Here is a 23,542-nt window from a genome sequence, read left to right on the forward strand (position 1 = left end):
ACTCAGTCGTTATGTTATTTGGTAACATAAATGATAATACTATATATTAGTTAAAAGCAAGAGGATAATCAATACAGCGTTAAAGATAGTGATTATCTCTGAAGGGTCACAGATTGAGCTCCAGTGGTTTTGCAAGTGTTCTAGTTCTCACAAGGCAGGTTCATATTATCATGCAAAATGCTGCTTTGGCATATTGATTGTTTTGACTTAAAGACACTTGCAAAATAGCAGAGGTAAGAAGGGCATTCTGACTTTCCTTCTTCTTCCTGAAGCTGGGAGATGAAATGCCCATGTGAAATGCACCCTCAATAAGCCAAGAGCAAAGAAACATTCTTATCACCAGGAACAATGAGTAGAAGCCAAGAGAACTTGCTCCAAACCAACTAGAGTAACTCTGACCTTCTTTTAACGTCCTCATAAATCTTAGTTACTTTTCCACAGCTGCCACTCTCTGTTCAACCTAGTAGGTCAGTCCATAGGTCACTTCTTCGGGGCTTCGCTTTCCTGGGTCTCCATGTACGTGTGAAATGTTGTTAAATAAAATGTGTATGCTTCTCTCCTGTTAATCTGTGTCATTCCCAACCAGAAACTCTAAGAGTGGAGAGGAGAAATTTTATTTCCCTTACACACTGTGACCTGTATTTCTTTTTATCTGTTAATTATCACACGATAAAAAGGAATTTTAAATATGTAAGTTATTAATTGCTATATAACAAACAAATGTAACACCTACAGCTTAAACAATAATTTATACTTGCTCCCAATTTTGTGAGCTCATGAGAGAGTTCCTCTGTTCCATGTGGTGGAGGCCGGAGTCACTCATGAATCTACACTCAGCGGGGGTGCGGGGACAGGGGCTGGGATGGATGGTCCAAGAAGGCCTCACTCTTGGATCTAGGGTTGTGGAAGCAGCGCTGTCCTGGGGTGTTTTGCTTTTCTTTCACAGGCTTTCTCTTTCTATATGGTTTTGGATCATCAATGGCCTTTTCCCATCGCCTTATTCTAAAGCAGGAGAGCCCAGAGTCCCTTACAACATGGCAGCCGGGTTCCAAAATAGCAAAGGCAAAAGATGCCCAGCTGTAAAGGGCTAGGCCCAGACCTTGCAGAGTATCACTTATGCCATTAAGCCCATTAGGGGAAGCCTGCCACCTAGCCAGTCAAGTTCAGGGGAATGGAATTGGAATCCACCTCCTAACGGAAAGAGCGGCATATGCCTACGTAAAGGGAAGGATGTGTTGTCTGCTCTCTTTGAAGAGTATCAACTACGTGAAGCTGTGGAATATTTTTCCCATAAAAGAAAGGACTGTGGTCTGGGTTATAAAAACCCATCTACTGTGGCACCTGGGTGGCTCAGTCAGTAAGCATCATGATCCCAGAATCCTGGGATCAAATCTCTCCACACAGTGGGGAGACTGCCTCTCCCTCTGCCCCTCCCCCTTGCTCATGTTCTCTCTCTCTCCGTGTCTGTCTGTCACTCTCTCTCTCTCAAGTAAATAAAATCTTTTGTAATAAAAAGTGATCTATAGACTTGAATCTGAACTTAAGAGAATTTGACGAGGGGTGCCTGGGTAGTACAGTCAGTGAAGTGTCCTACTCTTGGTTTCAGCTCAGGTAGCATCCCAGGGTCATGAGATCGAGCCCCACACTGGACTCCACGCTCAGCATGGAGTCTGCCTAAGATTCTTTCTCCCTCTCCCTCTGACCCTCCCACCCCAAAAATAAATAAATAAATAAATCTTTTTTTGAAAAAGAGAATTTGACTAATTCCACCTGTTCAAACTGTCATCACTCATACATATTTTTCTGGGTAAAAGCTTTCACATGTCAACATCAACAAAGGAAGATTACCTGGAAAATAAAAGAAAGGGTCTTTATTCAGTGAGAAAGAAGCATGCATAAGACCAGGTTGTGGGGCCATCAAATTACGGGCATATAGCAACCTAAACACCCTCCGAACTGAAATTTTGAAAGGAGGAATGCCTGACTCCAAAACTATTTGCAAAAAGGAAAATTAAACAATAGTTACTTCTAACTGATGTCAGCTTGGGCTGTGAGTAAAAATTCATCATTCATTTGCCCCAAATGAGCTTCTTCATTTCATTACCCTATCTCTGTCAACAGAATCACTTTTCCTCCATCAGTGAAGATCAAACTCTCTAAATGTGGTGTTAGCTTTTCCTTTGTTCCTCCGATCAGTTCTTCCTTCAATGTATTGCTCACATGCACCCTACTCTTCAGCTTGTGTGCACAATACACCTGGATTTTCATAGCATTAAAATAACTGGACTACCATTTTCTTCCATCTCTAATTTCATGCCCACTCTCAACCCAGTACACTTGAACAATGTCATTCTGAAAATGCTTCTTCATCTGTCCGTGCTCCCATTCGAAATTTTTTTTTTTTTACTCTTCCCTCTCTTTGCTACCCCTGACTGGGCTGGGAAGATGGTTCTGTGCTCGGGGCTCCAGAGCAGAGAGGAGACCTCTTGCATCAGAATCCTGGCTCCTGAGAGTTCTTCAGAAAGAGAGAGAGAGAATGAGTTTCTCCATTTAGGTGTCATATAATAACTTACTCTCTATGGAAATGTTATACAAGCAACTGTTTATTCTCTTATTCCTAGGCTTACCTCATGCCAAACAAGGGTGTGGGCTAAAAAAGAAGGCTCAAGATCCAAAACAGCATAGCAATTTTTCTGACAGATCCGAAAAACAAGTAAGATATATTCTGGTAGATTTTGCTAACCACCCCAAGTGCCTAAAACAGGAAAGAAAACAAAACAGAACAAAAAAAGGAGAGACTGTGGGTATGTGTTGTTCATTCATGTTTTGTGGGTTGTCTTACTGTTTGTTTTGTTGGCTATTTTTATTAGTAATAACCAAAACAGAAAAACAGAGTCAGTCACACATAGAGGATGCGTATTTGGGTCTCCGGCTAAGGATCCGGAGATGACAAAGAAAGTAAGAAGCGAAGACAGGTGGCTGTCTTGAGCTCACTCACTGACTCACGCGAGGGCATCGACTGTATGTGCGTCTCCCACACTTCCGCCAGGGGGCGTGTGGCCTGCGCAAGCAGGTCAGGTAGGTGGGATTATCCTCACAAGCAGCCAGGGATCGAAGAGGTGGAAAGAACACAGGCTTGGGGACCAGACAGTGCTAGGTTTGACTCTTGGTTCCAACACCTCCTAGCCATAGGAGTTTCAGTCTCCTGTGAAAAGGAAAAGATAAAACCTCTCTTGCAGAAATTTTGGTGCAAATTAAGATACGATATAGGTGAAGAGACTGGTTCACGGTGACTTTCAACCAACTGTAGCTATTATTTTTGTTAACACTAGGCCAAGGTCACCACTGTTTAACACATGACCACGTATCCCAGAGACAGCAGCACAGTGACACTGACTTGTGCCACCAAATCCTCCCTACACCTCAAGGAACCATCAGAACTCACTAGCTGTGGGATGGTAGGCAGAAGTATTCCACCTGTCTGGCTGTGTTCCTCCTACACATGGGGATTGTGTCATCGGACTCCTAAGAATTCAGAGAAATTGTTATTTTACAGTTTGGGTCAGGTTACTTCCTTCCATATGGTAAGCGCTCAATAAATGGCAAATATTGTTATTACTATTCTCCTTTTACAAGTCCAAAAGTGAGGAGAAAAGATTGACACTGTTATTTTCAAGGTGCTGAATTTCCAAGCATCTTACTTCCCAAATGGCATCACCTCTTACCACCACCCATGAGCACAGATGAATTTAAACCCTGCCTTTGAATTATCTTTTCAGATCTTTTTTTTTTTCCTTTCTCTGTTTTGTTTTCCTTGCAAAAGAGGCATTAATGTTTTTACAAAGAGTCCTACTGGATTATCTATTTTATAGGCATAACTGAGAGCTAATTGTGAAGACTTTTGATCAGGAGATCACACACAAGATAAGCTCAAATAAGGTTCATCATTACCATCTTCTCCTAAGATGACCATGGTTAAGCTCCCAATCATGTGTAAGTGACTAAAAATTACCTAATACATATTTTGATCATTAGCCCCTTTTTCTCTAGTGTAGCTCTCTCAAATTCCAGGAGATGTAGACTTTTTAAGATGCCTCTTCTAAGGGACTTCGGAGTCATTTCACCTTCAGGACCACTGGGATCTCCGTAGGATCAAACCAGATCATGTGGCAGGAATAGTTCTTGGAGATGAGGCACATTTCCTGTAAATATGTAATTATTGGGTTACTGATAAGGAATACGCTTCTCTGTGTACACCATGGGAGGAAAATGAGAAATGATGGTGGGTAAAGTGTTTAGGTTTGGTTTCTCATTTTAAGCTTTCATTTGGAGGGCAGATTAAATTAAGGCCACACAAATGTGACTTCAGCTGAGGGTAGTGAGGGAGGCACACTGCAGACCCATCAACCTTTTGAAAAAATATCATTTAACTATGGGTCAACACTGAAGGAGACCCACCGCCGCACCGGGCCCTATAACAGAGTTGATTAAAATGGAACCTTATATTTTTTTCCCCTGGTGCTGAATTTCTAGAGTACTGACTGGTGGTTTTCTCCACTCTTAAGCCTCTTACATTCTTCTTGGTCAAGCTCCCCTTCTCTTGGTTCTCTGTAGTAGAGAATCACGGGTTTCTGTTCTGCAGCAATTCATCAGATAACTGTTCTCTTCTTCCCTTGGTTGACTTCATGTAAACACAGCCAATCTAGGCCAAGATAACCCATTTTCCCTAAAATAGTCCTTTTTTTTTTTTTTTGTAAACTCTAGGCTCAGTGTGGGCCTTGAACTCACAACCCCCGGATCCACAGTCCCATCCTCTAGGACGAGCCAGCCAGGCACCCCAGTAGTTCAATTTTCTTATCCCAAATGAAGGACCTATGATCCTTGCCTGAACCTCTAGCAACACAAGGCCTAGTGAATAAATGTGCTTCGTATGCGTTTGGTGATTACATGTAGACTTCTCATTTTATGATTTGCAGAAGGACTGCTTCACCTTTATAGGTGAAACAGATTGGGGGATGTACTTGGAATACACTCCTTTGCAAGAGCCCTCAGGGTCAAACCACAAGGCTGAGGGCTGTAGGCCAAAGAGCGTCCCTGGGTATTCAGCCTGACTAGGAGGGAGGGCGGGCTCCCAGAGGCAGCTCCTTAGCAGGCTAGCTTATCTCCCTGAATGCCTCCTTCCTAATCCGCACTTTAGGAACAATAACCCCCAAGAGGCCTGGGTGGCCTAAACCTCTGCCTTAGGCTCACGTTCCTATCCCAGGATCCTGGCATCAGCCCCGCATCAGGCACCCTGCTCAGAGGGAAGCTTGCTTCTCCCTCTCCCACTCCCCCTACTTGTGTTCCCTCTCTCCCTGTGTCTCTATCAAATAATAAGTAAAAACTAAAAAAAAAAAAAAAAAAAGTACAATAACCCCCACCTCGGGAGGTTCCTTTGAAGATTAAGTAATATCCTGAAGGTAAAAAGCATGGTCCTTCCGCCGTCTAATAAATGCTCACTTCTTTTTTTCTTCTCCCCTAGCAAAAATTTAACTTCTCCATGAGGCTCACCCAAAAATGAAAAGGTCTCCCAAAGTTGCTGGCTACTACAAGGATTATAGATTCTCTTAGTTGACTAATCGAGAAGCATCGGGTACATTCCAAACTCCAAAGGAAATTAAATACTGTTCCCCTACCACCCACTCGCCCCACCGGGGCCCCCAAGGACATTAAAATCACATTAGGGCGATGATTTAAGCTGAAAATTGGGCTTGCAGGGAGAGCACGAGGCCCCACTCTTCCGAAGCTTAGCTCTACCTATAGGCAACAGCCGCAGCATGGCTCGGGCTCGCTGACGTCACAGCTTCCCGAGGCTTCTGTTGCCCCTCCCCCTCCCCCTCCCCCGCAGGCAGCCGCGGGAAGGAACGCGAGGGGCGGGGAGCGGGGCGCCCCTGGAGCATTGGAAAAGCATGCTGGGGCCCCCCAGTGGTCATCGGGCGTCATAGCTTTCTCCGGGAAGAGTCCAGGAAGACAAAAAGAGCTCTGGGCCTCAGAGCAAATAAATACCTGGGGTTCAATTCTGTTTGTTTTCCTTCCCCAGTAACCAGGGTTTTTTCTCAGAAGTTAGTGGGATAAGAAAGCAAGCACTTAAAAACCGAAACAGGCCTCAGGTTTAGTTTAGACAGTGGAGTCCTATGTGACATGGACATCATAAAGAAGACTCTGGTTGGGAGAGAGATCTGAAAGGTGCCTCGCAATCCTCGACAGGAAAGTAGTAGGCAGAGCAAGCTGATTAAGGACCGGAGAAAGGACTAGAGCATCCTCACTGAGCCCTGCTTTTCAGGAGGAGAGCCATCACCAGGACTGCAAGCAGGGGCTCTCCTTAGATCATGCCGGCAGACACAGAAGAAGGGAGAGAACACGAAGTCAAGAGTGTCCTGCTTGTAAACAGACTTCTACAGCTCCTATATTCCTGCTTCCTGAGTCTTTATCCCTCTAACCCTGGTGAAAATAAACAATAAAGTTGCATAAGACTAAGAATAAATAATAAAAGGTTTCAGCCTCAGTGCCAGGGGTCTGGAGAGCAGAGATGGACCCAACAGGAATTTATTTACACAAAGTACCAAGACACACCGGGGTAGGAACTTTTCCTTTGGAGGAAAGACTGGGGGATACAAGTTCGTTTGAAGGAGGACTGGTGGGGGTGATTTGGAACACAGAATAGTTTTTATCACTCAGATTAATCTCCTGCTCAGCCCTCCAAGCCTTCCCTTGCTCTTTGCAATGATGAACCCAAGGCTCACCCCTCCTTTACCAGTTCCAAGATATCAAGTCCCCAGGCATGGCATCTTCTCTGAGAAGAAGCACTGTTTCAGTAGTGCCCAGAGACAGCATCCAGGGCTTAGCCATGAAGGACCCCATCTTCAGAAAGTTGTCACCTTCGTGTCTCTGGCTATCCCTGCTGACTGCCCTTCCCTAGTGGCCACTAGAGGTAGAGCTATCCCTTTAGGCCATCAGAGGTGATGGGAAACATGACCCCAGACATGGGCAGAAGAGGAAAATGGCAGTCAACATAGGGAGCTAAGGAACCACTTACTTTGTTCATTTGTTCCTTCAAGCGAGCTTGCTGTGGCAGATGGAATGGTGGCTCCCCAAAACAGATGTCCATATTCTACCCCCCTCAACCCGGGGACATGGACCTTATTTGAAAGAAAGACTTTTCCGTTGTAATGAAGTTAAGGAACTTGACATGAGACCATCCTGGATTATCTGGGAGGACCCTAAATCCAGTGACAAATGTCCACAGAGGAAAGACACAGGGAGGTAGGGGAGAAGGCCCTGTGAACACTGAGGCAGAGACTGGAGTTACTTAGCCACAAGCCAAGGAGTGCCTGGAGCCACCAGAAGCTAGAAGAGGCCAAGAAAGACCTCTCTTCACAAACTCTTTGGAGCAACATGACCTTCCATGCTCAACCTACGGAGTTACCCAGGCATCCCTAGCGTATGGTAATTTTTTAAAGACAATTCCAAGAAAGTAATACATTTGCAAAAAAAAAAAAAATGTTTACCAAGCACATTCACTAGGCCAAACACCATGCCTGGAGCAATAAAAAAACAAAGACTCTCATAGAGCTTTTCTTACAAGGAGGAAAGATAACCACACTGGTGAACAAACAAATAAGAAGCTGTCTGAGAATGAAAAATCCCATAGATAAATATTTTAAATCTGGGGATTGGGTAAAGAGTGATTGAGGAATGCTACCCCAGACAAGGTAATCCAGAAAGGCCTCTTCTAGAAGGTAACATTTTAACCAATACCATTCAGAAATGCTCAGAAAAAAATTGGGAGGAATGGAAGCAGAGCTAGACTTTTTCCAAAGAAAGTCAGGATAGAGCCAGGAAAAAAAAAAATTATTTGGTAACTATTACAGTGTTCCCTTTAAGAGCCCCAGATGGTTTTTTAAACTGTGTTCCTTGGAGCCCTAAGGTGTCCTGCTCCAGCCCCTCTGAGAGCCACAACTGGGGGGAGATCTGGAGGGGATTCAGACAAGCCTCTGTATCCTCGATGTCTCTGCCAATCAGAAAAGCAGCAGGCCCGCCAACTTTATGTACATACGGCTTCCAAGTAAGCTTTTCCTGAAGAAAGTATTCCACAGCTTAGAGAAAATGTGAAAACCACTGCCTCGGGTTGGCGCAGCCTAAGAAACATGAAATTATGTTATGTAGTATGTGTTTTATCCAGGGCTCTCTGCCATTCCAAATACAGCTAATAGTTCACCAGGATCTGCATAGACTGAGGGAAGGGCATGGAACTTTCCTCTTTCCTCCTGGTTTGATTGACATCCACTCTCTTCTTCTCTTTGATTGACATCCACTCCTCCAGAATCTCTGCTTTCTCCTCAGGAGAGGAGGCTTCACTTAAGTACTTTACTTAACTAAAGGGCATCCTTGGATTATGTGGGATATTTTCATATCCCATATGTGGGATATAACTTCATCATATGATAGTTCGGTTTTCACATTTTGCCTAAATATTTTCTCAGGATCCCACCCTGGTAAGATTCAGGGAATGCTTCACAGCAGCTAAATGAAGCCAAGGACCAAACAGAACTTGAGGGTAGCAGCAGTCTCCTCCCTTCTGTAGGCATACACAAAGAACTAAGCCCCAGTAGGGTACGCTAAAGTCGAAAAAGTCTATGGATTTGACCAGGCCAATTCCAAACTTCTTAGACCCCAGGTTTACCTATTAGAATTAGGTCCTCTGTGAATCACAGAAAAACACTGTGTTTCAGTGGCTTAAACAAGAGAGGACAGTTTTATTTCTCTCTGCAAGAAGTGTAGGTGGTCAGGTCAAGTCCAGTATGACTCTTGACACTGTGAGGGACTTGGGTCCCTTCCACCTTGTTGCTCTGCCAACCAGGGGACTTCTATCCCAAGGTTACTTCATGTTTCAAAATGATGCTCTCTCCAAATTTTTACCAACAGAAAGGACGGACAAAAGTTGGGAAAGGACATGTCTTTCCATTTTAAAGACACTTCCTGGAAGTTACCATCAGTATATCTGCTTAAATTTCACTGGACAAAAGTTAGCCGCAAAAGAGTTGAGAAATGTAGTCCTTTGTTCAAAGTAGTCATGGCAAGCTTAAATTTAGGGTTTTATTACTGACTTCTACCTATCTGTATAGTCCCCCCCCCCTTGCTCTGTGCTCAGTGCTTACTCCCACACCCTGAACTCTGCTGTACGGTCCCGCTCCCAGAGCCTCTCAACAGAAAGTCCTTGCATGTGCTCTTCTTCTCTGGGTCACTGTCTTCCAGCCCCACAGCCCACCCTCTGTATCTAATTAATTCCTATTTATCCTCCAGAACTCAGTCAACATTCCCTATCCCAAACAGGGTCAAAGGTATCACTACCTGATCTCGGTAGAGCATATGTTTCTCATCTGTAGCATTTACCACACTTACATTCTGACATTTCCTTGTGTGGTTATTTGATTCCTGATTATCTCCTCCTTTAAACAGCAAGCCAGCTGGTCTGTGGTTCCCAGCTGTGTCCCTAGTATCCCCTGTACTTCTTGCTTAGTATCTGTATTTACAGGATGCCCAATAAATATGTTATACTATTTAAATTCTGTGCTTCATAAACATGGTACAAATTTCCCTGAAAAAAATCTACTTATGATAAATACAACATATATGACTCACTATAAACTTCTCTTTCCATTTCATCTGCCAAATAATAAAATAAAATATAATTTTTTTCCTTCTTCATAATGTGGAAAGTGTGAAGTTTGGGGGGGGAGCAGTTCTTGTATTGATGAACTTAGGGATGGAAAAGTAGGAGAGGAGGGTTTGTTTTATTTCTGTTTTTAGGTCTTCCCAATAGATCTAGAATCTGGGTATTTTTTCTTCCCAAATTTATGTGTAGCTATACTTACATTTTTGTATCGATCCATCCTAGAATATATTTCTTAAATACACTCTAACCAGAGTAGCAGCCTTGCTTTAATGTTTGAGCCAATCTGACTAATTTTAGTAATGTAGGCAACAGTTTCGGTGCTGTAACTCAAGCAGTCCCCTATCAGCAGCTTTATTGGAAAATACCCTGATGTGTAATTCACCAGCACTCCCTGTTTTAGAGAGGTGATGGAACTGGGGCTTGTTCAGGGGATCAGAATTATACAACTCCCAACACTAATCTTTCACTGGAGCTGAATCACATCTTCTGCATCCTCTTTGTGTAGAAACAGCCATGAATAATAAAATAACTATGGGAGAGAGAAAAAAGAATCAAGAGCCAACTACACTTGCAGTGTTTTCCAACTGCGGCCTTCTGCATGATTCTATTGTTATATTACTTTGAATCATATGTTGTTCTTTTTTTTATTATTATTTTAATTTTTTTTTTTTGAGAGAGAGTATGTGAGCATGAGAGAAAGTAGGGTGAGCAGGGTGAAGGGGCAGAGGGAAAGAGAATTTTAAGCAGGCTCCATGACCAGCATGGAGCCTGATATGGGGCTTGATCTCAAGACCCTGAGATCATGACCTGAGCCAAAATCAAGAGTCCATCGTTTAACCGACTGAGCCACCCAGGCGCCCTGAATCACATGTTGTTCTTAACAATGATAAAATGATAATAGCAGCTATATTTATTAAGGACTTACTGTATGCCAAGTAGAGCCACTAGCATAAAGCATTAGAGAACACTTGGTTAATCTAATATTATAAAACCAAACACCCTTGAGCACCTTATATTTGAAATTCACCGTGTCTGGCAGTATACGTACATATAAATAGTACACAAAACCCCCTACCCGTGAATTGGTTGACACAACTCCTAAGACTCTAGCTTGACCCCTTTTCCTTCTGCATCTAAATCCTGGATATGTTTCCATGGATATCCTTGTTTCTCACTTAGGTTTCAAAGTCATAAAGACTTTAATTACATGCACACAGAAGACAAATAATAAAGTTGAGACCTAAAGAAATGACCAAGGCAGATATTTTTATACTTTTTAGACAAGGAAACATAAATCTATGAGGAACTGACAGAACAAAGAAAATTCGTGTTTGAGAGCTTCAATGAGTAAGGGGTTCCAAACAGAATTTGGGCGGGAAGCTGGAGTAGCAAATTAGTAAAAGTAATGGGATTTGTTCAGATAGGCTTCTTTAGCCCTGAATTCTCCATCTCTGACAAAATGGATGTCCCTCCACTTTGCTGGGCAGGGAGGGGATGTTTGCCACGGGAGATTTATTTCCCAATTTCCGGAGAAAGCCAGGAGTAGTCCAAGCATTCTTGCACTGGCTGTTTCTTAAGTAACTTTAATTCAAAATAATAACTATGCCAAAGTGGCACCTTTGGGGACTGCCCCCCTGTACCCCCACACTACCTCTTTAGGCTCCTAGAGATCTATTTCTTTGGTGTGTTTCCACTACCAAAGGTAGTTTAGGTAAGACTAATACATTGATAAACAACCCACAGCCTGTGGGTTTCATGCAGCTCACCTGGTTTTGTGACACTGTCCCTAATGTAAATTCAGGAGCCACACATATATTATATGTTAATATATTTATATAATATATTTATATAATATAAGAATACTAATATCGACAAATGATATCCCCACCTGTATATACAGATTTATAAAATCTTCTCCGTGTTTTTCCTTGCTTTCAGGCCTCTATGCATTCTGTTGCCTCTGTCTGAAACCCACCACCTCCTCCTCCCTGGCAAATTCTGAATCATCCACCAGATCTCAACTTTCACGTCTTTCTAAATCCAAACATCCAATGGATGTTCTTATTGTGTAGGATTCATCATGCTATTAACACACAGGAGCTATGTGTCTTTATTGCTCAATGGACTATACGCTTCAGAACAGTGAGGATCATGTCTTCCCTTTGCTTATTTCATTTCTTGCATAAAATGCAGGTAAAATCAATATCTGTTGAAGATATATGTAAACATATTGACTATTTGTCACAGTTCTGGCAATGACCAAGGACATATGTCTCCAACACTGCTTCATGGCCCGCTGTAAGTTGCCCAGTTCTCAAACATAAACTGCACCAGATTCTTTCGCTTTCATTGCAAAAGCAATAGCTATTCAACCATATGAATATCAGCAGACCCATCCAACTACCCCCATCCCAAAATAAATGAACTCTTCAGGATTCCTTGCCATCAAATGTATCTCCAAGAAGTCTCCAGTTAGAGAGACTGATAAAATTATAGGAGACTATTTAATGTGAGAACTTATCTGAATATTTGCATACTCTGACGATGTTTCTTAAATGCTCAACACTTGCAATGGTTCCCTAATATCTGTAGAATAAAAATCCTTGTATAAGAGGCAGGCATTCAAGGCGACCACAGCCTTGCTCCTTCCTACCTTCCCAGCGCTTTCTTCCCAACCCATCACGTAGTCTATATTCTAGGCAAATGGTTTTGTTTTTCTCCATATAAGCCCAAGATGTGCAATTTTTTCCATTATAATAGTAATAACAGACCCTCAGAGAGACCGTGAGGTGCGAGGCCCTCCTCTAGGTGCTTTACATATGTTAACTTACTTAATCCTTACAACAACACTATTTTCTAGGTATTATTATGATCCTCATTTTAGAGATGAGGAGCCTGGGGCATGTTGCTTAAGATCAAACCATTAGTACACAGCAAAGCCTGTATATGAGGTGACTAACTCAGTGTCTCTCGCCATCCAGCGGGATAGCCCAGGCTTGTTCACAGACAGTGGCAAATGTCCATGAGCAAGCGATGGCACAGAAGTCTTATTGAGACCTAGGCTCAGAACTGACCCAGTATCATACCCACCGCATCCTGTTAGGCAAAGCAAGCCATAATGTCAGCTCATATTCCAAGGGAAGAGAAATATTCTGTTTACTGAAAGGAGAACAGCAAAGCCGCATGTGGAGACAGGGAAGGATATAATGGCAATCAATTTGCAAGTACTCTACCACACATGGCCAAAACTAGCTGCCAAGAAGGGTGAGAGAGTCTTCAAATGGCAGCCATAAGCTCAGGAGCAGGAAGAACAGATTCAGTGGGAACAAATTAGCAAGCAGTCTGTAAAGTTTGGGGTTTCTTGAGATATTTTTTTATTTCTTCAAATTTATTTATCAGGAGTGACTGAAATAAAAAATATAATTGAGTCTCATCACCATGGAAATGATTTTAGGAGAAAACTGGTCAGATGAATATTACTGCTTCCCATTTTCAACCAATAACAGTTGTCACTGATAAACAACCAACAGTCTAACAAGAATGCTCGAAAGAAGGGCGCCTGCATGGCTCAGTGGGTTAAGCCTCTACCTTCAGCTCAGTCATGGTCTTGGGGTCCTGGGATCAAGCCCCGCAATGGGCTCTCTGCTCAGCCAGGGAGCCTGCTTCCTCCTCTCTCTCTCTCTCTCTCTCTCTGCCTGCCTCTCTGCCTACTTGTGGTTTCTTTCTGTTAAATAAATAAATAAAATCTTTGGCGGGGGGGGGAAAGAATGCTCAAGAGAGAGGCGCCTGGGTGGCTCAGTCAGTTAAGCGTCTGACCCATGATTTCAGCTCAGGTCATGATCTCAGGGTTGTGCGATTGAGCGCCAAGTTGGGCTCCCTGTTCAGTGTGGAGTCTGCTTAAGATTCTTTCTCTCCCTCCGCTCTTTCCCCCGCTTGCATGCACACTCTCTCTCTATCAAATAAATAAATAAATCTTAAAATAAAAGAATGCTCAAGATATGATATATGATACCACAGGTCTATTCATAAGGGGAGAATCTAGGCAATAAGTTATGTGAACTTCTTGATTTCATCCTACAAAACAAGCACAAAACCACCACTCATGCCTCTGAGAACATTGGACCATGCACCCTTGAAAAAAGCTTTGGTTCCTCTTCATCACGAGCAACCTTCCTCCAGCAGTTAAGCGTGCCTGTATGTGTCATGTCAGTTCCTTTGCACCCTGACTGCACCATCACCTGGTAGCCAACAGTGTCCAATGGCCAGGAAGTCAACCCAGCAACTGCTGGAAGGATTGCACAATCATCCAGCTGAGAAAGATGTGAGTATTCTTGGGATCAGAAGCATTCCCTTTGCTGTGCCATAGATACAGAAGTAGGCAGCTCTGTAGATAAGAATACCTTGCACAGACACGTTAAAGCCTTGGTACAGACCCTTCATCTCACCAGGCTTGTAGATCTTAACCAGGCAGTCACTGAGGCCTCTGAATTCCCTTTTAGCTCCAGCTTTGCCAGCATCAGCTACTAGACAGGTACAGGCAAAATCAGGAGGATACACAAAACCCAAGGATGTGGTCCCCATGGCACCACCTGAATCCAGATTCCCTGCAAAGTAGCGTAAAAACTGGGTTCTCTTGTCCACACCACCCAGGAGAATCTTCTTGTATTTATCTTTCTATCTTTTTTTTTTTAAGATTTTGTTTATTTATTTGGCAGAGAGAGACGCAGTGAGAAAGGGAACACAAGTAGTGGGAGTGGGTGAGGGAAAGCAGGCTTCCCACAGAGCAGGGAGCCCAATGCGGGGCTCGATCCCAGGACCCTGGGATCATGACCTGAGCCGAAGGCAGACACTTAATGACTGAGCCACCCAGGAATCCCTGTATTTATCTTTGAAGGCAAAGTTGAGAACCTAGGTGGGAAAGCATCTGATGCCATTGGCTGGGTTACCATGCCGGAAGGACAGGACTCCCTCCTCCCTGAGGATGGGAAGCATGACATCTATACAGCCCTTGTATTGCTTATCAGCAGTGACTTGCTTGCTGGCATTCTGCACCTGCAGCAGCAGCTTGACCCACTGGATGGGTGCAACCACGGTCTTGGAGATACCCATGGCCTCTCCTCCCACCAGCAAGTCCTAGGCAAGGGAAAAAAGTGGCATCTGTCATGTTGAAAATAGAGGGAAGAAAGGCAGCTATGGAGCAGTCTATAAAGATTTCAATTGTCCCCTAAATTTAATCAGAATCACTACAGAATATTCTTGGAGAACTTCACAAATTGATCCTAAAATCTATGCAGGAAAGCAAATGACTTTTCTCAATAAGGAGAGCCAAGACAATGCTAAAGGAGAGCGAGATGGGGACACTTGTCCTTGCAGATGTCAAGACCAAAGGAGCAGACTGGAGACCAGAAACAAACTCATGCATACACGAAAGCTCAGATATAAAGGAGCATGTATTACATATCTGTGGAAAACTAAAGACATTGTGGAAAACAAAACGTGAAAAACTTTAGAAAGCGATACCAAATATCTTTACAATATGGAAGAAAAGAAGGATCTCTTAGGCAAGACTCAAAATCACCAAAGCAGGAGGACAGGAAAGCCACATTTTACCATACTAAAACATGGACCTTCTGTTCATCAGAAGACACTATAAGAGGCATATGACGAGACAAGCCAGTGTGGAAATGGAACAGAGTTCGGTCAATAAAGGAATAGAATAGTGCAGCAAGCTAGAAATGATTCAAACTGGTCACAAGCTACAAACTGAGAGAGAATATTTGCAATATAAGCAATCAGTAAAGACTGTTATCTAGAATTGATGAAGAAGCCTTCTAAAGGGGGGGGGGGGGACAAAAGACAGACCAGTCATTTTAGAAAAGGGGAAATGCTATGGTAATAAATAAATAAATAAATGTAGGAGCACCCAGGTGGCTCAACTGTTAACCATCTGGCTTCTGCTCAGAGCATGATCCTTGGATCCTGGGATCTAGTCCTGCATCAGGCTCCTTGCTCACTGGAGAGCCTGCTTCTTTCTCCCTCTCCCTCTGCTGTGACCCCTGCTTGAGCTCTCTCTCTATCACTCTCTTTCTGTCAAATTAATTAATTAAAATAAGAACATGTAAAAGATGTCCAGTTTCATGCATAATTAAGACAGAAGAAATTGGAATCAAAATCAGATTGCATGTTGCACCTCCCTACTTTTGCAAATTTTAAAGTATCTGACAATGTTAAGTGTCTTTATAATGAACATATTTAGCAACAGAAACACTCATGCATTGCCAGTGCGAGCAGAATCCTTAAGGAAAACAGTTTGACAGTACATAATAAAATTGCACACAATCAGACAACAAAAAGAAATTAAAGGCATCCAAATCAGCAAAGAAGAAGTCAAACTATCACTCTTTGCAGATGAGATGATTCTTTATGTGGAAAACCCAAAAGACTCCACCTCAAATCTGCTAGAGCTTGTATAGGAATTCAATAAAGTGTCAGGATATAAAATCAATGCACAGAAATCAGTTGCATTTCTATACACCAACAACAAGACAGAAGAAAGAGAAATTAAGGAGTCAATCCCATTTGCAATTGCACCCAAAACCATAAAATACCTAAGAATAAACCTAACCAAAGAGGCAAAGAATCTGTACTCAGAACACTATAAAGTAATCATAAAAGAAATTGAGGAAGACACAAAGAAATGGAAAAATATTCCACGCTTATGGATTGGAAGAACAAATAATGTGAAAATATCTATGCTACCTAAAGCAATCTACACATTTAATGCAATTCCTATCAAAGTACCATCCATTTTTTTCAAAGAAATGGAAAAATCCTAAAATTTATATGGAACCAGAAAAGACCCCAAATATCCAGAGGAATGTTAAAAAAGAAAACCAAACCTGGTGGCATCATAATTCCGGACTTCAAGCTCTATTACAAAGCTGTCATCATCAAGACAGTACAGTACTGGCACAAAAACAGACACATAGATCAATGGAACAGAATAGAGAGCCCAGAAATAGACCCTCAACTCCATGGTCAACTAATCTTCAACAAAACAGGAAAGAATGTCCAATGGAAAAAAGACAATCTCTTCAACAAATGGTATAGGGAAAATTGGACAGTCACATGCAGAAAAATGAAACTGGCCATTTCCCTATGCCACACACGAAAATAGACTCAAAATGGATGAAGGACCTCAATGTGAGAAAGGAATCCATCAAAATCCTTGAGGAGAACACAGGCAGCAACCTCTTCGACCTCAGTTGCAACAACGTCTTCCTAGGAACATCGCCAAAGACAAGGGAAGCAAGGGCAAAAATAAGCTATTGGGACTTCATCAAGATCAAAAGCTTTTGCACAGCAAAGCAAACAGTTAACAAAACCAAAAGACAACTGACAGAATGGGAGAAGATATTTGCAAATGACATATCAGATAAAGGGCTAGTGTCCAAAATCTATAAAGAACTTAGCAAACTCAACACCCAAAGAACAAATAATCCAATCAAGAAATGGGCAGAAGACATGAACAGACATTTCTGCAAAGAAGACATCCAGATGGCCAACAGACACATGAAAAAGTGCTCCAAATCACTCGGCATCAGGGAAATACAAATCAAAACCACAATGAGATATCACCTCACACCAGTCGGAATGGCTAAAATTAACAAGTCAGGTAATGACAGATGCTGGCGAGGATGCGGAGAAAGGGGAACCCTCCTACACTGTTGGTGGGAATGCAAGCTGGTGCAGCCACTCTGGAAAACAGCATGGAGGTTCTTCAAAAAGTTGAAAATAGAACTACCCTCTGACCCAGCAATTGCACTACTGGGTATTTACCCTAAAGATACAAACATAGTGGTCCGAAGGGGCACATGCACCTGAATGTTTATAGCAGCAATGTCTACAATAGCCAAACTATGGAAAGAACCTAGATGTCCATCAACAGATGAATGGATAAAGAAGATGTGGTATATATATATACAATGGAATACTATGTAGCCATCAAAAGAAATGAAATCTTGCCATTTGCAATGATGTGGATGGAACTAGAAGGTATTATGCTGAACGAAATAAGTCAATCAGAGAAAGACAATTATCATGTGATCTCCCTGATATGAGGAAGTTGAGAGGCAAAGTGGGGTGTTCGGAGGGTAGGAAAGGAATAAATGAAACAAGATGGGATCAGGAAGGAGACAAACCATAAGAGACTCTTAATCCCACAAAACAAACTGAGGGTTGCCAGGGGGAGGAGGGTGGGGTGAGGTTGGTTGGGTTATAGACATTGGGGAAGGTATGTGTGGTGAGTGCTGTGACGTGTGTAAACCTGGCGATTCACAGACCTGTACCCTGGGGCTAATAATACATTATATGTTAACAAAAAAATTAAAAATTATTTAAAAAATTGCACACAACATATTCTATACTCCACAATTTCTCTGCTGTGTATATATACTAGAAAAACTTTTACACATATGAGGAGATATATACAATATTCATGGAAACTTTGTTCACAAAAGCAAAATCTGAAAAAAAAAAACCACCAAATATCTAATTATACTGAAATGAATAAATAACCTACATCTTCATACTTTGGAATTCTATATATTGTAGTTACAAGTGAACGGATCAGCAGGATGGAATTTCAAAAACCGAGGTTAACAACACCAACAAAATGATAAAAGTAAGTCATAGAAAAAAATAAGCTGCATAATTCCTATTATAATGAAGTGCAGCCAAGAGCGCCAGGGTGGCTCAGTCAGTTGAGTGTCTGCCTCAGTTCAGGTCATGATCCCAGGGTCCTGGGATCCAGCCCTGCATCAAGCTCCCTGCTCGGTGGGGAGTCTGCTTCTCCCTCTCCCCTAATCCTGCTCATTGTCTCTCTCTCTCTCTCTCTCTCTTTTGCAAAAATAAATAAATAAATAAATAAATCTTTAAGGTCCAGCCAAAACTCAACAGTACATTGTTTTAGGATTCACTCATAAGCAGCTGTGCTGGTGTACTCTATGGCCATCTTGGCTAAGCTAGGAACTACAAATCCCAGAGTTCCCTGCAGAGTTTGAGGTTAAATGGACCAAAATAGGAGCTTAAACAAGATACTGGAGGCAGAAGTAAAGCAACACCCCGTTTTCTTGCAGGGTACATGCACTCAGATGGACAGACAGTGAGGGTCTGGGTTCCTGCTTACACTTCCTCTCCACGACTGCCATCCCTTCTGTCCACTGTGGGGCACTTTACTTTGACTGACCACAGGCAGCTGTCAGTGGACTCACAGGCCCCCATGCAGAGGCAGTCACTTTGACTATCTCCTACAGCTGCCTCTTTGCAGCCCTGCTCAGTTGATTGGATTCTGAGCTTCTCCTGGAGACCGCTGGCTGGGCCATCCACACAGTGCTTCAGGAGGCTGGCTAGTGGCTTTTCCTCTATTTCTCTCACAGCCCCTTCCAGATCTTCAGGGAAAGGTAGAAGATGTCGTTTCTATAAAACACCCCTCAGCCTGCATCACTATAAAGATGAGCAAGAGAATATCTTGCACAATATTCCTCCAGTGGGGAAAAGAAAGGACAGCAGGAAGGAGGAGCACAGGGGACTTCGGAGGCACTAGAATGTTCTTTTTCTTAAGTTGGGTGGATACAAAGTATCCATTTTATTAATAGGATTTAATTTGTACAAAATGTGATAGTTGTTGCAATTCAAAGTTAAAAATGAAAATGAAAGTGGGTAGGAGAATAGGTGAAATGAGTAAGAGATTAAGAGCACACTCACCACAATGAGCACTGAGTGATGTATAGAATTGTTGAATCATTGTGTCACGCACCTGAAGCTAATATAATGTTGTATGTTAATTATAATTTGATTTAAAAAAAGTTCCTTTTAAAAAGTTAAAAATAAAAACATATAACAAGTGATTTCAAAGCAGAGTATCCAAATCCTTAGGGAAAATTAATATGAAGTTCAATGTGAGGGAGAAAAAGAATCTCATTGGTCAAAGAGAAGAGGAGGGCTAGCTCCCTGGGACTTGTCCCCTGTGCAGAGAGAGGGCAGAGCTGTCAGACAGAGAATGGAACCCCTGATGGTGAGATGGTGGACTGCTCACTTCCCAGAGTGGGGTGGGGGGGCGAGGGACGATCAACTCAAGATAGCCAGGGGAATGGCGGGGACTCTCCCCAGTAGACAGGCAGGCACTAAAATCATCAGGGTACCTTGATTTTAGCTAGGATGGGAGGCATTGTCAGGAAAAGGACTGTGTCCCAGGTGGATGGCCAGAGCCAGAAGCAGTGTTTACAACTGCAGTGTCATCCCGGAGAGAAACTGAAGGACATGGCACACAGTGGGACTTTTCCAAATGGCCCCATAGTGGAGACCCGGACAGCTGGAGTGCAAGTGCTCCTCAGATAAGGACAAATGGGGGGCCATGATGATCATAATGCCCGCAGCTACCATTTTCAGAATGCTTACTTATCTCCCTGGCATCTAAACCTTCATCTCTTCTCTTTTCTAACTAAACTCACTTCTCTGACCATCTCATTCAGTCTCATGACTTTCAATACCAGTGACAGGCTGTTGATTTCCATCTCAGCTTAGACCTTTCTCCTGAACTGCAAAGGTCTCCCCAACATCTCACTGTGGGTGGTTTAATTGGCATCGCAAAGGCAACTGTCCAAAACTGAGGCCCTGACCTTACCCACATCAACCACCCCCCCTCCATCGACCTACCTTCTTCCCACACCTGCTCCTCCCTCCATTATTCCCATCTCAGTAAGTGAAGCTTACATCCTGACTGTTGCTTAGGCAAAGAACACGGCATCTTTCTTGACACATCTCTCATGCTATATGCGATCCTTTGGCAAATTCTGTTACTCTAGCTACGTTGGTCTCCTTACTTTTTCACTAACCCACCAGATCTCCTGCCTCAGGGCCTTTGCACAGGTTGTTCCTTCAGCCTGGTACACTTGGTCCTGAGAAAACTGCCTGGCTGGTTTCTCTGCCTCATTCAGTCTTTACTCAAATATCTTCTTACTGAGGCCTCCTTAAATGCCCTAATTAAAGTCACAAACCAACCCCCCAACACCTTCCCTTTTTTCTTGCTTTATTTTTCTTTTTATCATTTATCATTATTTAATGAAATATAGATATATCCTTATTTAACTTGTTTTCTGCTATTACAGAGACTCATAATACGACTTAAGGCCAAGAAGGTAGAGATTTATGTCCGCTTCGTTCACCGCTGTAGTCCCAGAAGTAAAGCAGCACCTGGCACATAAGAGGCTCTCAATGAAATGAACAAACGAGCAAAGACTTTCAATCTGTAAGGCCCTCTAAGGACTCCACATGGATTACCAAACGATACTCTCACTATTCCCATTAATAATTTCCATTTTACAGATAAGAAAACTGGGGCTTTAGAGAGTTCATTGGACTTGCCCAAGGTCACACGGTGCTGAGTGGCAAAGCTGGGAAACAAATCCCAACAGCTTGATTCCTGAGCCTTCACATGTAAGCACAGTACTACCCTTTCCCAGACCTGTGGGGCAAGTCTAAGACATGGCCCTGAAGAGAAGGTTCAAAGTCAGGTGCCAAAGACCTAACATAAAGTTAGAAATCAGGAGCAGAATGATAAACAAAAGACAGAGCCAGATCCTTAGAATCAGATGCCACAGGGTGATGAGGGTGAGCCTGGCCCAAGAGAGGTCATAATGGGACTGTGACCAGGGACAGACACACTCAGGTGGCCCCAGCTCATCCTCAGAAGCTAGGGGAGATGTATTCTTTGGATGCATCAGGAAAATTCAAGGTCTGGATAAAGAAAATTCCAGGTCTTGGACTCTAAGGAAATGATTTTGAAGGAGGCACACACACTGGGCATCAGATACTCACTCACTGGTTCATTCCACAAACCCACCAATTCCCGGCTGCCTTACCTTGGAGAAGACATCACTGCTCTAAGACCTAGGGTTTCTAACTAGTCAAATAAGAATGCTAATGGTCTCTGCTCATGAGATTGTTTAAAGTCTGAGATAATGCATAGAAGGTGTTTAGAATAACCCATGGCATGTAAATGAAAACTTCAATGTGTGCTAGCCATTATCACTGTGATTTCTCAGAACTATCATCCCCTATTGGGCAAGACTCCAGGTCCTCATGGTCTTGGGTAGATAGCATGAAAAAAACTTGCTCTCATAGAATGTGCTTGCTATCAGCCTCCCGGTTATAGAGACCAAATCAACCTCCTGACAAAGAACTCCTGGGACAGCAGATGCCCTTTGCCCCCTTCAGCCTGCATACACCCCACTTCTCCACAGAGAAGCAGAATCCGATGGTCACAAGCCCAAAGAACAAGAGCACATCCTGTCATGGGCACATTGCCTGATCCTACCTATGCCTGTCATCTCAACAATAAGGGCTCTGGGACTTAGAATTCTGGAGGATCAGAAGAGGGGAGATCCAAGAAAGGAAATCCAAATCCAGATTCCAAAAAAAAGTATGTGTGAGTATTTCAAATAGAGAGAAACAACCCCAGGGCATCTGCCTTCAAGACTACAATAAATTGTTATGGCCTAAGCATCCACTGAAAAACCAGGTTGGGAAGGAGGGATGGAGGAAAGATATCTGAGGGAAGGCTCTTTGGAAATACTGTATGGAAGCTCACTCAGAATTAAAATTCCATGAGAAGTATATACTACTGATGGAGCATCTTAAGATAGCAAAATACTACCAAATACGTGCATCCGACTATATCTACGTTCACTGAGAACTGACAAAATCCAAAAACATATTCTGCGATAAGGATAGAAAATAAGGTTTTGCAAATGGATTTTTTTTTTTGCATTTTTCTTTTGTTCAGGTAGCATTTTTATTGGGGGACCACATGCATTCAGGAAAGTGCACATATCATCTGTACGGCTCAGTGGCTTTTCACAACTAAGCACACGCAGTAATCAGTACCCTGATCAAGAAAGAGAACAGTCCTGCCCTGCAGGAGCCCCTTGTGCCCTTTCAAACTCGATTCCTGGCCCATGGGGAACACCATTCCAGATTTAAAAACAGCATAAGTTTGGGGTGCCTGGCTGGCTCAGTCAGTAGAGCATGCAACTCTTGATCTCTAGGGTGGTGAATAGAAATTACTTAAAAATAAATAAATTTAAATATATATATATAGCAAATGGATTTTTAAGCTAGAAAATGAAATGGCCACAGGATGGCAGTAAAAGGCAAGTGATAAGGCTAAGCCACCTATTTTATTAACCCTTAAAAGTGTTCTAAGATACACAAGCACTTCAAGTGCCTGAATATAACCTGTATAACATTCTTGAATTAAATATATAGAAGCAAACAAAGAATCTTAAATACCAGAACTCTTTGACTGTGATTCGTTTCAAGTAAAAGGGTGCCCAATTTTGGCTAAAACATCTTTAAGATTCTGTGCCTCCCATACATCTACCTTCAAGTTAGAGCCAATATTATTACAAGTAAATTATAGGGCAACTAAGTTTTTAAAAGGAATTCAAAAGCACAAGGCAAGCTTTCCATCTGAGTTTCCCTTGAGCTCTCAACTCTTGTTGCTCTTCCTCTGCCTCCATCCCATTTCCAATCAAAATGATTATCTATATCCCCTTTGGCCGTTAAGGGGCCTGGACTGTCTTTGGCTCAAAATTATCTCCATGTGACCTGGGTGACTCAGTTGGTAAATCCATGACTCTTGACCTCAGTTGAGGTCATGATCTCAGGTCCTGAGATTGAAACAGCCCCCATCCCTTAGTGTTCTCCCCTGGGCACTGAGCCTGTTTAAGATTCTTTACCTTTGTCCCCCCAACCCCACCACCACCA

At 42.7% G+C, this 23,542-nt stretch overlaps 1 pseudogene; it reads right to left on the reverse strand.

Annotated features, from left to right (window-relative positions):
• Nucleotides 1-13,765: 13,765 nt before the first annotated feature.
• LOC116867794 lies at nucleotides 13,766-20,522 on the reverse strand (annotated as a pseudogene).
• Nucleotides 20,523-23,542: the final 3,020 nt, after the last annotated feature.

The sequence above is a fragment of the Lontra canadensis genome, unplaced genomic scaffold (genome assembly GCF_010015895.1).
Source record: "Lontra canadensis isolate GAN:19392208 unplaced genomic scaffold, GSC_riverotter_1.0 scaffold1, whole genome shotgun sequence".
Lineage (NCBI taxonomy): Eukaryota > Metazoa > Chordata > Mammalia > Carnivora > Mustelidae > Lontra > Lontra canadensis.